The sequence below is a fragment of the Euprymna scolopes genome, chromosome 35, assembly GCF_053919585.1.
Source record: "Euprymna scolopes isolate OS-2025 chromosome 35, ASM5391958v1, whole genome shotgun sequence".
Classification (NCBI taxonomy): domain Eukaryota; kingdom Metazoa; phylum Mollusca; class Cephalopoda; order Sepiida; family Sepiolidae; genus Euprymna; species Euprymna scolopes.
Genome location: NC_136516.1, coordinates 68,683,813 through 68,697,522, shown reverse-complemented (window position 1 = coordinate 68,697,522; position 13,710 = coordinate 68,683,813). Strand labels below are relative to the sequence as shown.

The 13,710-nt window shown below is 31.4% G+C and overlaps 1 protein-coding gene across 9 annotated transcripts in view; it reads right to left on the bottom strand.

Annotated features, from left to right (window-relative positions):
* The window catches only part of LOC145259902 (NEDD4-like E3 ubiquitin-protein ligase WWP2), a 225,611-nt gene that overhangs the window by 76,421 nt on the left and 135,480 nt on the right, over nt 1–13,710 (bottom strand). The window contains exon 1 of one of the 9 annotated variants that reach the window (XM_080117828.1): nt 85–103. The exons of the other annotated variants lie outside the window; for them this stretch is intronic. The gene's annotated coding sequence lies outside the window, so the exon portion shown is untranslated. Of the gene's footprint in view, nt 1–84; nt 104–13,710 lie in introns of those variants that run through there. 9 annotated transcript variants of the gene reach the window in all.

The following is a 13,710-nucleotide window of genomic DNA, read 5'->3' as shown; positions in this document are numbered from 1 at the left end:
TAAAAAAAAATGGTAAAAAAAAAAAAATCAAATACACAACAAATAAATGTTACTATAGCTAATAACAGTTACTTTGCAACCTACCTGCATCATTTTTTGATGGTTTTCAGTAGTTTTAAATGCTTTTTATTCCATCTCAAATATTAACTCTATTTACAGCTTTTAATTTCCAACTAAGATGGCTGCTGTGTTGTCCAACCTTTTTTTTTTTTTTTTTTTACATAGGCATCACCACATTATCAAGGCCAAGAAGCCACTCAAGGATAAGGGTTAAATAGTGTACAGTAGAAATTGGACAATATAGTAATCATTAGTAATGAAAATTTGGTAAATTTGATAACTTATATGGAGCGGCTCATCAAGAACTTATTTACGTTAGACTTGAACACAACCATATTGTAGTCAGCCGGAAAGCAGGAAAACGGAAGACAATTCCACAGGCGTGCAGTTCTAAGAAAGAAGCTTTGTTCATGGAATCTACGTTTAGGTTTAGGCACAGATAAAGAGTGGGGGGGATTATTGATAGTGTTTACACTGATTACACTGACTTGTTCATTTAAAAAGTAAACTAAAACAATTACTTATTGATAATTAAATAGAATCAATTTTAAATTATTTTTTACTCATTTCCTTTTTTTTGGGGGGGGGGGGTCTGCTATCCACACAAGGAAAGTATTTTTTTAGATTGGGAGGAGGGGGTTATTTATGGCAGCTGCTACTACTACCCCCTCAACCCCCCCCCCCCCAAATTATAAATTAGACAATGGAAATTAGAATCTTTAGTTTTGTGATAAAGGAACATAACTCTTGTATCCACAATACTACTATGCAATTCCAGAACAAAGTATTTCGATTTTATTTCCAATATTTAAAAAATATTTTAATGGTATTTTTATCAATAATTAAAAAATAATTATATAGTATTTATTTCGATTTTATTTTTAATATTTTGCACAAAGTTTTACTGGACATAAAGAATACAATTTTCAAAGCATTTTCCATATTTTCAAGGATTTTTCAAAGTAATAATAGAAATAAGGCCTTTTCAAGACAAAAATCAAAATTCAAGGACTTTTAAATTCTGTACAAACTCTGTGAGAAAATAATTTAAAAAATGAGATTATTTCTACTAATGATTAATTTGATTCTATTTAATTATCAATAAGTAATTGTTTTAGTTTACTTTTTAAATGAACAAGTCAGTGAAATCAGTGAATTTAATTAATTTTTTTTTCACACTTAAAATGCACTTTTACTTTTATTTAAACAGGATTAATTTAATTCATTGTTACAATACATTTAAGAATAAATCATGTAAATAAAATTGACGCTGTAGGCATTTTACAAAAGTTATTCAAAATTCTAAAACACTGATAAACAGATTTCATCAATATTTTCAGAATATTACTGAATTTGGGATTTTAAAACCAATAATAAGGCTATTGTTATAAATGTTCCATAACCTTAAAACTAATACCAGGTTAAAGTCAATCTTTATAAAATCTTAATTGTACACACTGAAAAAATTTCTAATTAAACAAGCACTTCCTTTTTATTACAACAAAATAGGATTACCTAAATTAATGAATATTTTTATAATCTTCAAAATGAAAGAAATTCAATTTTTCTATAAATTTAAAAATAGAATTTAATTTTTGATATTTTGGGCTTCTATACAAATTCTGTGTCATCTTTCCGTTTGTTCTGATCTACCAGAGTCCAGTTTCTGTTACTAAACTTGCTTTTTTGGCAATAATTCAGCAATGTTTTTTTTAGTAAAACCAAGGTGTTTTTTTTTTTAAATTAAGTATCTTAAGATTTTATTTTACTAATTATTTTTTTTAATCGTTCCAGAAAACTAATATTTATCTTTCAAGGGATTTTTACAATTAATTTATTTAGCTGAATTTCTGAGTTTTCAGAGCCGCCACGAAAACATTTTCCGTCATTCTTTTTTTTTTTTTTTTTTTTTCAAATTTGTAAAAATACGTTTTTTTTTTTTTCCTTTTAGAGATTAATTTTAGGCCATAACTTTTCAAACACAATCAAAAAGTAATCGCAAACTTATCAAAAATTGTGAGAAACCGGGCCCTAACAATCTTCACCATCAAATTGCATGTACTTAATATATATAAACATATGAAATAGTAAAAAAAATGAAATTCAAATTGCAACCTAAAAGAACACATGATATGTCAGCTGTTGTTATGAAGTTAAATGCTGATGACTAAGTCCAAGGCTAAATAAACCAGAGATGAAAATCACAATGGTTTATTATTTCAGTCATGTAAAGATTAGCAATAAAACAGCTCCATTCAAATACCACAAATACCATATTGATTATCACAGTTCATGTGAGAAGTAGTTGTCTTGCTTGGGAGTTTTATTTTTATTTTAAAATATAAGACAATTTTGTATGCGCGTTTCTCATATCAATGTAACTTCTTGATTATTTTTTTTTAAATTATCATTGAATATTTATTGAAATAAACTACAATAATCTAAGTTGTTTGCGTGTTCTGCTAAAAAAGAGAGAAAATAATTCTTGGCTGGGAGGGGAAAGAGAAATAGAATGGGATATAGAGAGATAAGTTTTTAAAGTAAAATGTCACACACGCCCGTTAACTCTTATTTCTTGCCTAGAATGCTTAGCTAATGATTAATCCTGAAACTCACTGAAAACAAAAATGAATAAACCATAAAGGATGTGTTATTTTTTCTCTAAAATAAACTTTTATTTACTTTCACATTCTTAAATTTCAATATTCAAACTCATAATGATAAAAAAAAAATTAAAAAAAAAAGAAATGCCATCCTATTTCTTATAACGCTGTCACATGAGCTGCGTGGTTACATTTGAATTAACTTACAAACTGTCAAATTTAACATCTCAACGGACTACTATTCAGAGACTTTTATATCTCCAAGAAGGAAAAAAAAAGCTTGCTTTACATTTTTAAGATAAATAAAATTTATTTTAAAGAGAAAAAAAAAGCACACAGATTATTCTGGACTCTTTAAAATTTCAAATTTGAACGAAGTAATGTAAACCTAGCACCATTCGAAAGAATTTGATTGTGAACTAAAATGTTAAATAATTCAATGAAATACTAAATTTAGTTGGAATTGTTTTTGTCAATCAATCAAACCTGATGATTTGCATACAAACAAAACAAGGTGATCATTGTTATTTTTTTTTTTTGGGGGGGGCGACTCCAGACACGTCATGAAACCACTTGATGTAAGGAGCTAAAGAAAAAAAAATTTTAAAATCAAATACCACTTCAAGGTTATAAAGTTATAAACTAGAAAATGATAAATATATGGATAGATTTAAACCAAGAAAACAGCAATTCTTCCCCTTTGTCAAAAACATTGCTCATGGAATGTGAGGACTAAAAGACAAAATAAAGAAAAGTGAGAACTGCAAAGTAAACCCAGGATCTATTTTCTACTTTCCAATTTTTAAATAATATACATTTGCTTCCCACTCGTGGGTTAAGAGTTCTCTAATAAGGAAATAAACGGTTGCCACTTAGCATAAAGCATAGTTCTTCATATAAGAATTGCATGCTTCGGCAACTGATAATGTAAATGTAAACATATATAATGCATTATAATTTCCCTTACTTTCGTAGTGAGGATAATAGGGATGAGAAGATAAGCACTCAATTTAATCACTTGATTTTTTAAATCCTTTTCGTACACTCGTGTGTACGCCATAATGTTTGTAACTTATTTTTAAAAGTTAATGTCGCATGGTTTTATGTTTTGTTTAGAACCTGCACCAGTTTGGCACAAGCTCACTGGCCCAGAGCACTATCCTTGGTACATAGAATGCATAATGTGTATAAGTGTGTGTATGTGTGTCAAAAATGCTAATGTAGAAATAGCTCAAATTCTTATAAACAATCTCTAGACACAGAAATGCTGATTCTCTTTCACATAATAACCGTCACCTCTTTTAATAAAACCGATTTCTTTCAAAATAAATAAAACTCAGACGGCTTTCTTAAAATAAATCATAAAGTCTATTGTATTTTAGCACATAAAACTATGAATCAATGAGATGATTTTTTTTTTAGTCTATTATTTCAATAGACATTTGAGTTATTGTTCTTGTGTTTTGGTGTATGACCCAAGAAATGAATAGTAACAATTACTTTCCATGACCTCAAAGAAACTATGTTTATGAGTGAGAAAAATTTGAAGAGTAAAAAAAAAAAAAATATATATATATATATATGTTGAAATCTTTTAGATTTCAAGTTACTACGAAAAAAAATATTTTTAATATATTTTCTATCTTAACTTGTATGATTTGGAGAATATGAAATATGAAAAAGAAGAAAAATATTGATCTTATTGTTTTTCTATTTGTGTGTAAATGGGTGAAATAAATATATGACAGACAATGTCTGCATTCCTGACAGAAAAAAGTAAAAGCGACTTTCTCAAGACACAATGGCACTATAATTATCTCATCTGACCTCGTGTGTGTCTATGTGTGTAAATGCAAATGTGAACTTTCAAAAAGAAAAAAAAAATCAATCAATAATTTATTTAAAATAGTTAATTAAAACAAAACAAATCTACTGATTAAAAAAACGAGAAATTTTATATATTTATACCTTTGATGAAGATGAAAAAAAAAAAAGAAAAAAAAAACATTTGGACCATACTGTTCTCTTCTTGGATGTTATTCTCAACGTTTCAGCCAAAGTAACCTCTTCAGTTTAGTTTGTTTAACTCAGAAATCTGTGGATCAGTTTGCTAAAAACCATGACCAAGTAAATATCTTTATACCAGATTCCAAAGTTTTGCAAGACATCCTTGAAGAAGGTCAATGGCTACATCAGCCGAAGAAACACTGTGAGATAAACACTCATGATGAGAACAATAGTCTAAATAAAACAAATTACCAATCCTCATCTAAAAAGGTTACAAAACACAGTAAGATATGGATATTTTTCTTGCGTGAATTCAAACTCAGTCATAATGATTCTGAAACGGTCAACAATATCAACAGGACATGGTGATCAAAGAAGGTGGTTTCATATATTTGATAATCAAAGCCCTGTATAGGAGGAAGGTAAACCATGACTATGCACTCTTGACAATGAGCTTCTCCAAACAATTGTTAAACAAGTGTCAGAGAAATTCTAAAGCACTTGATGTTAGTATTTCAAGTGTTCGACTATCTGAAACAAATTCATAAGGTTAAAAAAATAAACGCTCTATGACTAATATATTTGTTGTTGAAATTGGTGATTATTTTTTTGAACAACTTAACATTTATGTAATGTCCTCCATATCATTTTTAGTCAAGTATTTCTTTTTAAAATTCCTGCAAAACAGATAAGCAAAAAAGAATCAAGAATCTTTGCAAAAGAAAATCTAATTGAAACTAATCTATACTTATATCTAAAATCAGGTGGTTTTTTTTCATAGTTTTCATTTTAGTTAGAGATCGGATCATCAGCATCATTGGCTTAACATCCATTTTACATGCTGGCATGTGTTGAAGATCTTTTAAAAATTGCTTTACAAACCAAACTATCTCTGGCCAGGTTTTCATTTATCAGTCTTTTTCTCAAACCCATCCTTATCACTTTCTCCTGTTTTCCTTGGCCTTCTACCAGCTGGCCCTACTACATCAACTGTGCTGAATCTACTAATCCAAGTACTCTGATTCATTCATTCAATGTGACCAAACTAATTAAAACCTCTTTTGCACATATACTGTCCAGATGTGATCTTCCTCTGAGGTCATCAGATCTAAATCCATCTAGAATGTTAAAAACGGTTTGACTCTTGAAATTATATATATATATATATATATATATATATATATATATATATATATATATATATGTATACACACACACACACACACACACACACACACACACAAGATTCCAAACTCCAAGACTTCATACTTGGGAAGTTGTCTCAAAAAAAAGAACAAAAAAAAAAAAAAAAAATCCTGGAGTTTTTTTGTTTTTTTTATTATTCAATTTTCACCCCAAACAAGGCACAGTGCCACTTTGAAGCAGGGGGCTACTATCAGGGACTTAATTAGCGGGATCATTATGAAGGGAGATGAGTAGAAAGATGTTTGTAACATTACACTTGAACTTCTGCATATCATTGCAGTTGGGAAAGCAGAATCCCGGAAGGGAGTTCCAAAGACCCGCAGTTCTGGGGAAGAAACTATTGGAGTAAAAGGCTTTCTTGCACCTAGGGATCTCTACTGTAAAGGGATGAGACTTAGTAGCTTGTCGGGTTTGTCGGGGGTAGTCACGTCGGGGAGGTTAGTTTAAAAAAGACACCTGTTAAAATTATTGACTCCCAACACATCTGCCCACCTCTAGTTTTTATATGTAGCATGATCAAATTAATGTTGTAATTACAGAATGAACAGTCGAGACAAATTACATAACAAAAATATATAATTGCCGATAAAATTGCATTAGCCTTTTTTTATTACTAGTTCTACTTACTTAGCATTGCCTGAAAATAAAACAAAAAATTGACCGACTTGTTTACGAAGAAAAGGAAATTAATTTTGCTGGCTTTAATTTCATAATCAAATTTCTTTGGATAGAAACGTGTACTTTCAAAAAGTTTGTTTTCATACTTGACATTAACTGATGTGAATCAATTAATAATGAATAACAATGTGTAATTAATATATCGACTTCCTTTTAGTCGTTAAAAATATAACATGTTTTTACATGTTTATTTTCTTCACAAGTCAAAGAAAATAACTTGTTACATGAATATTTCTCTTTAATATTAAAGAATATTCAGTGAATAAGGTAAAATTATTCACTCTAAAAGTAGTCTTAGCCAGAACAATTATTTTTCATAAAAAGAACAAAACATCCAGAAAAAAATATAATTATGATAACTATAACAGTGGAAAAAAAGTGGGGGATAGTCTGAATCAAACATCCATATGTGAAATGGATTATTATCAGGCAGGTGCAAAAGTTTTTGCCAATTTGTAGAAGAAGTATTTTAAATCATTTAAAATATTTTATGCATATTGTTATTACATAAACATATCACCATGAATTATTGTTATTACTTTTTTTATTCAAATTATTAAAGCATCATTTATATTTTTATGTAATATTCTCATCCATGCTGACCTTTTAGTCAACAGAAAGGGAGTGATCTTCCATCATGATAATGCTCATCCTTACACAGCAGTAGTGACCTAAGATATTCTAGAAAAATTTGGTTGGGATATCTTACCTTGTCCAGCATACTCTCCTAACCTAGCTCCCTTAGATTATCACTTATTTTAAGGATTACAAAACCATTTAGATGTGTTACATATATGAATGGCTCATGATCGTCTTGGTTGTATAAAAGGATAGTTATTTTGTTTTAAAATGAATACGAAACACTTATTGTTTATAATACAGATTTGGTTTATTTATAATTTACACGTCAAAAGTAACAGTGGTCTATCATCATCGCGGTGGAGGTTAGGGTGAGGGTGGGTCGCAGAGTTGTGTGTCAACCTGTATTTTCGCTTGTGTCTCACTTTTTCTTTTTTAAATTTGTTTATTTCACATTTTTGCTGGTTTTGGTCCGACCCATTTAATATCGGTTAGTTTTTCTGGTCGATTGACATCATGGATATAGGTTGTTTTTAAATCCCAGGATTTCCCATTGTGTTCTTTTGTTTGCCTGGATACAGCTCCATAACACTATTATAGGTCACCTTTCCTGAGATTGACTTATTGTTTCTTTGATCGCCCAAACCCCCTTCCTAACAGATGGACTCGGGTTAACATCACAAGAGGAAAGTGAAGTTAAGTTCACATTTCACATTAAAGCCTTAATAATTTTAAATGTGAGGCATTTATAAGCTCATTAACAGATGAAATAAAGTTATAGAAAGCAAATGTTATTGTTATGAATAAAGATTTTCAAAAACACTTTTTCATTTTCACGATGAAACTTTAAATTGGCAAAATCTTTTGCACCAACTTTGTAATAACTGATTAATACTCGAGTCAGACTTTGAAAATCTGGCAAGATGACTTTATAGGTTAGATATGTTAGACTGGCTGTTCATTTTTTATGTTATTGCAATAACTGATTAATAGTAAATAAAAAATAATATGCAAGTCATGTATAGGTAACAAACGCACATAGACACACAATGTTATTAACATAGAGATTATGCAGACCTTCTGAAAAGATGGTCAAAAGTTTATAGTGAAGTAGTGGCATTAGTCATAAAATAGTATTTAAACATAGGAATTTAAAAAAGCATTTTTCAAGTGAATGTGGAATACATTTTAACAAAACTGCACAGATTTCCCAGCAAGACATCAATACACACAAAGGAAAGCACGCAGTAATGGAAAGCAAGAATGTGGAATTCTCAAGCTTCATTGTCAACGTTTCTATAACAAATGAACAACAATGGATTTTAAATCAATTTTCAATTTAAACTAGTTTTACTGTTGGAGAATTAAAGAGATGGGAAGTCAATTGAAAGAAATCTGACCTGAGCACATCTTGTGTGGATGTGACACAATGGGTGAAAAGTAGGAACCTCGAAAAGTCTCTTTCCTCAACTATAACAAAGCAGACATCTTGACTGCTCCAAAGGCATAACCTTTCCCAACCTAAAGAATGGGAATAGGGAGTCTTGGTACATCTTAATGGCAATTAGTGCCATTGATCACAAAATCTTTTCTTTTGCCAATTATAAAAGAATTGAACTCTTGTTATATAATAATTACAATAATGCTGAACTTTAACCATGTGGTGAGACATTTAAAGATGGTGGCAACAACTAAAAAAGCCAGAGGTGGTGAAGTATGACATGTGCTTCATTGCCGACATCAGAATTCTCACTAATCAGCAATCAGAAATGTTTACAGTGATTAAAATTCACATTAATAATAACACAATCCCTGACTGTTTAAAAAAAAAAAAAAAAAAGATAGAAATCTGACCTCTCCCCTCCTCAAACATTGAAAATATCTCAAGCTCCTGATAGTCATGGAAAAGATGAGTGTAATTATGTATATTGTCTAATTATAATGCAATCCCTGTGATGCCGCCATCAAATAATTGTCAGATTTCGAAAAGTGTAGAGCTTCAGTCCTGTTCTGTACATACCCAAGACTTGGTGACAAAATGAAACACTAACTCAACGGACTTAATAATACATTTGGTGGATGATTGGAGAGTCGTATTGATTTCACTAAATCAGCAACTGATTTCTACTGTAAGCAATCCCAAGTTCCTTGTACATCCACTCAGGAGAGATGATGACATTAGGTTTTTTAAATCATTGTAGAGAGGTACCAACATCCTCCCACATACAGCATCTGATATTCCCAATGGGTCACCCGTCTGGTACTGATTAGGCTCAAGACTGGTTAACTTTGGAGATCTAATGCGAACCACTGTATCAACATGATTATGCTTTACACATCTCTACAAGAATTGTTTTTGAATGAAATATTGTTTTTCAGATTGTTAAAAATAATTATTCCTCATGAAAGTTTTGTAGATTTCATTTCCAAATGACAATTACATAAAATAAAATTTATATGCAGTTGCGTTCTTGGTTGGTCGTAAATTGAATTATCTGTCTGACATGTTTCCACTTGACTTTTATACTAACTGGAACATGCACTACAAAATGCAGTATAAATGCATTCACATTTTAAATTAAACACCGACAGATGTCTTTATTTATCAACAAGCAAGAAATTCTTTCTATAATATTACTAGAAAAGAACGTATGTTATGTCCAGATCCAAATTAATTTTTGTTACATGACGATCTATAATCCCTTGAGTTTCCACATACTTTAATCGTTGTGTTCATAAGAGGACTCTTCAATATAGATCACACATCTTCCACATTTCCAGAGCTATGTTCTGCATCAGCAATAGCTACCTTGGCCATGAAAATTTTATAGAACAAGCTAGGAACAACTTGATTTTTCAGTTAACAAAAATATAACAAAACTTCTTGACAACCTCAATAGCTTTGCCACCCAGAAATATGTTCTCCACGTCTGAATTCTGAACCATATCTTTTATCTTACACTCCTTGCATGCAAATTGGTTATCTTCAGAAATATTGAATTATGACAGAAAAATGCGAGCATGAAAAGTAATATAGTTAAGCTTAAACATGGAAAAGAAAAGATAAGATATTCTAGTAAAAAATATAAATTTATAACTTAAAATATTGCAGCATTAAGAATCTTTTTTTAATTCAATTTAACATTATATAATCAATTCTTAAGAATTAATTATATGTTAAATTGAATTTTTAAAAAATTCTTAACGCTGCAATTTTTACTAGACTAGAATATCTTGTCCTTTTCTTTTCCATATTACTTTTCATGCTCGCATGATTTTTGCAGGCTTCCAGTAAATTCACTTGTTTTTTGTTTAAATTCAGTCTTATTTTTTGCCCTCATAAACATGACATACACATATAAAACAATGTACAGCACTCGTCTGCTTTTGTTCTTTCTGTTTCACATGTTACTTCTCTTTTCACAAGAGCGGTGAATTAGTAGCAACACTAGTCACTGAAATGACATGGTTGCTATGGAAACCAATCAGAAAAAACGTTGCTCAACCTCCTTATTTTTTTAACGATTTTTAACACTAGTAAATTCATCATAACTTTTGTCTTAGTAAATGAAAATTGAAAATTTTTTTTCACAAAATAGCTGAGAAGGTGATCTATAAACTGTAATAATTGTTTGAAATTTGGTCGAAAAATGAGTAAGCTTTAAAGCAGTTCTAAATGATTAAAACTGTCACTTAACCATATATTCAAAGACAGTAGTGTTTGAATGATATAATATTATTATTTCCCATGTTAAGAATATAAGAATGTTATTTTTATTTTTATACTCATAATTTGTTTGTATCACTGTTACTCTTACAGTTCTGTTCCAACCGTAGAGGCACAGTAACTCATCACTACTCATTTTCTGTGATTTCTAAGATCATAGTGCATTAGTGTAGAGAAACGTTTCTCAACCCAGGTTCCACTAAGAGTTCCATAAAAACAAATTAAATAAGCTAATAGACTTTTTATTTTATTTAATATCATATCCGTAATATTACTTAAGATGCACCATATATCTTTTTATCATTAACATCTGACCTATTACATTATTAAAAAATATAACAGTATTTAGTAATGTCTGTATGGCACCAGTGTGAAATAGTCTTCACTAGTAAGTGATCACTCCGCAAATGAAACCTACATGCGACTGATTCGTAATATAAGACGCATGGATAGTTTATATTGGTCGTCTCTGTGGTTCCTGTGTCCAGGTACAGTTGTTCATGTGCCTGGCTCTGAAAGTAACATTTTATCAAACCACTTATTAGTTCGAAAGAACATTTGCCTTGATTTAGCTTGTTTTGTCAACAGTGAATGATAAATAAAAAAATAAACTGATGCAGCAATTACCCATTTTCATTCAGTTTACATTTTATTTTTTTTAAAGGGAGTCACCACTTATCAAGGTCCGAAGACCACTCAAGAATAAGGGTTAACGAGGTGGTCACTGAGACAACAGCTTAGTGATCATTTGTGGTGGAAATTGGGTAGACTTTGATCAAGAGGATGGCTCAAAAAGAACTTGTTTAAATTGGACTTAAAAATGACCACATTGTGGTTAGCTGGAAAACAGCCCCACAGTATAACGTCCTACAAACAGGCAGTTTCAGGAAAGAAATTTTGTTCACAAAATTTGCACTTAAATTTAGGCAGATGGAGAGTACAGTCAAGGGAGGAAAGGGTGGAGTACTGTTGCCACAGCTCCTCCTCAAATGTGGCAACAGTACTGCATTGTAAACTTATTTGGCTCTTATACAGGAAAAGGATTGTGTTTAGAGTGAGATACCTTCTGAAGCAGTAGAATGACAACCATTTTTTCAGCAACTTCCATAACAGATTTGATATAAGTCATCCATTTCAGGTCATGGGGTCAATCCAAGAAACTTGTTGAAGCAAGGTGCTTCTTTAAGACAAGAGCCATTCATATTAATTGTGGCTAAGTGAGGAGCAGAGCGTTAATGGTGAAAAAAGTGAAGCTTGATTTTAGGTGCATTAAAATTAACCAGCCACCTTTTGTTTTATTGCACTACATACTCCAAGTTGGAGGAGAGAGACTCAGAGAGAGCTTGGTCATTGCTGGTCTTTGAAGTGTAGTCATAGATGCTAGTGTCATCTGCATATATGTCGATGAGTAACCTTGGAATCTGATTTTGGAGATTATCAGATTATTTTTGGTCTTTTGAGGAAATTCAGGAGGTAGAAGACCCTGATCGCATAGGGTTAAGCTTGATGCAAAGTTTTTGACAAAGAGTTTGACTTTGTCAGACACTGATGAAATCACCTCAGGCCCATTGATGATGGTCGGGATAGAGGACACGCATTTATTCAGGACTTTATTATTCGCCAAAACTTATAGGAGCCAAGCCTCTGTTCTTCTACTTTGGACTTAATTGCTGGCAGTCTAAAAGCAACTTTAGTTTCAAAACATCAATTATGTTTAAAGCAATTGAAGTAGTGGTTTCTGTGAGCAATGGTGCCAGCATATTCAGAGGTATATCATGGTTGTCTGTTCGTTTTTGGGGGAATTTCTTGGAGGGTATGTAGCTATCTATGCCAATGGTTAACTAATCAGTTAAGTCAGATGCTATATCGGATACATTCTTTTTAAACATAGAATATAGGGGGTAGTTCCGATATGAATGTTCAGAAACCGTCTCAGTCAGCCATCAAGTATCAATACACTGTTCGATGAAGAGGGATATTTGGCATTTTGTTATACTTTGTTTTTATCTTTATCTATACTGAGACAACTGAGTGATCAGAAAATCTTAGCAGAGACAGAACTGAAAATGAGCATAGTTTAGGGCATGTTGTTAGAAAAAGATCTAAAAGACTTGCAAATTGTCCATCAGCATCAAGTACCCGAGTGGGTTCATTAACAATTTGTGTTATGTCATAAGGGAGAAGAAATCATGATAAACTCTCCCTCTGTTTTGTTTGAGTGAACTAGACATTTAACGTTGTGAATATTGAAATCTCCACACAAGTGAATTTTGACTGAGAGATGAGCAGACAGGGTATGATTAATTTGCTTACTGATACTCTGAAAGATAGCTACTCCATTATTGTGAGGACAGTAGATGGCAAATATAAATGCCGTACTGTGAGTAAACGCTACTCTAAAGCACATGTAAGGATATATGGAGTCTTCTTTGAAGATGTCCTTACCACAGGAAAAGTTATCCTTAATGAAGGCACATATTTCATAGCTATCGTGATCTTGAGGGTCGGGCTTGAATATGAAATTACATATCCTCTGATGGAGAATTCGACCAAGGAAACAATTGAGTTAAAGCCAGTTTCACACAAAAACAGCAGGTCAGGTTTGATCTCCCGTAATTAGATTTCAACCTCTGGAAAGTTTGAACGTAGACCTCTGATGGAGCAGGAAACCTAGTAGTAGGAGTTTACGTTGGAAGTTGGAATTTTGGATTTTCTCTTGTTTTGTTTGTTATTATTCATAGTTAGGTTTGGGGAGTTGTGTAAGAGGTCAGCAGAGTTGTTTAGAGCAAGTCTAAGGGTAAGTGAGAGAGAGAATAGAGACGAAGGAGAAAGTGAAGAAAGAAGACTTTT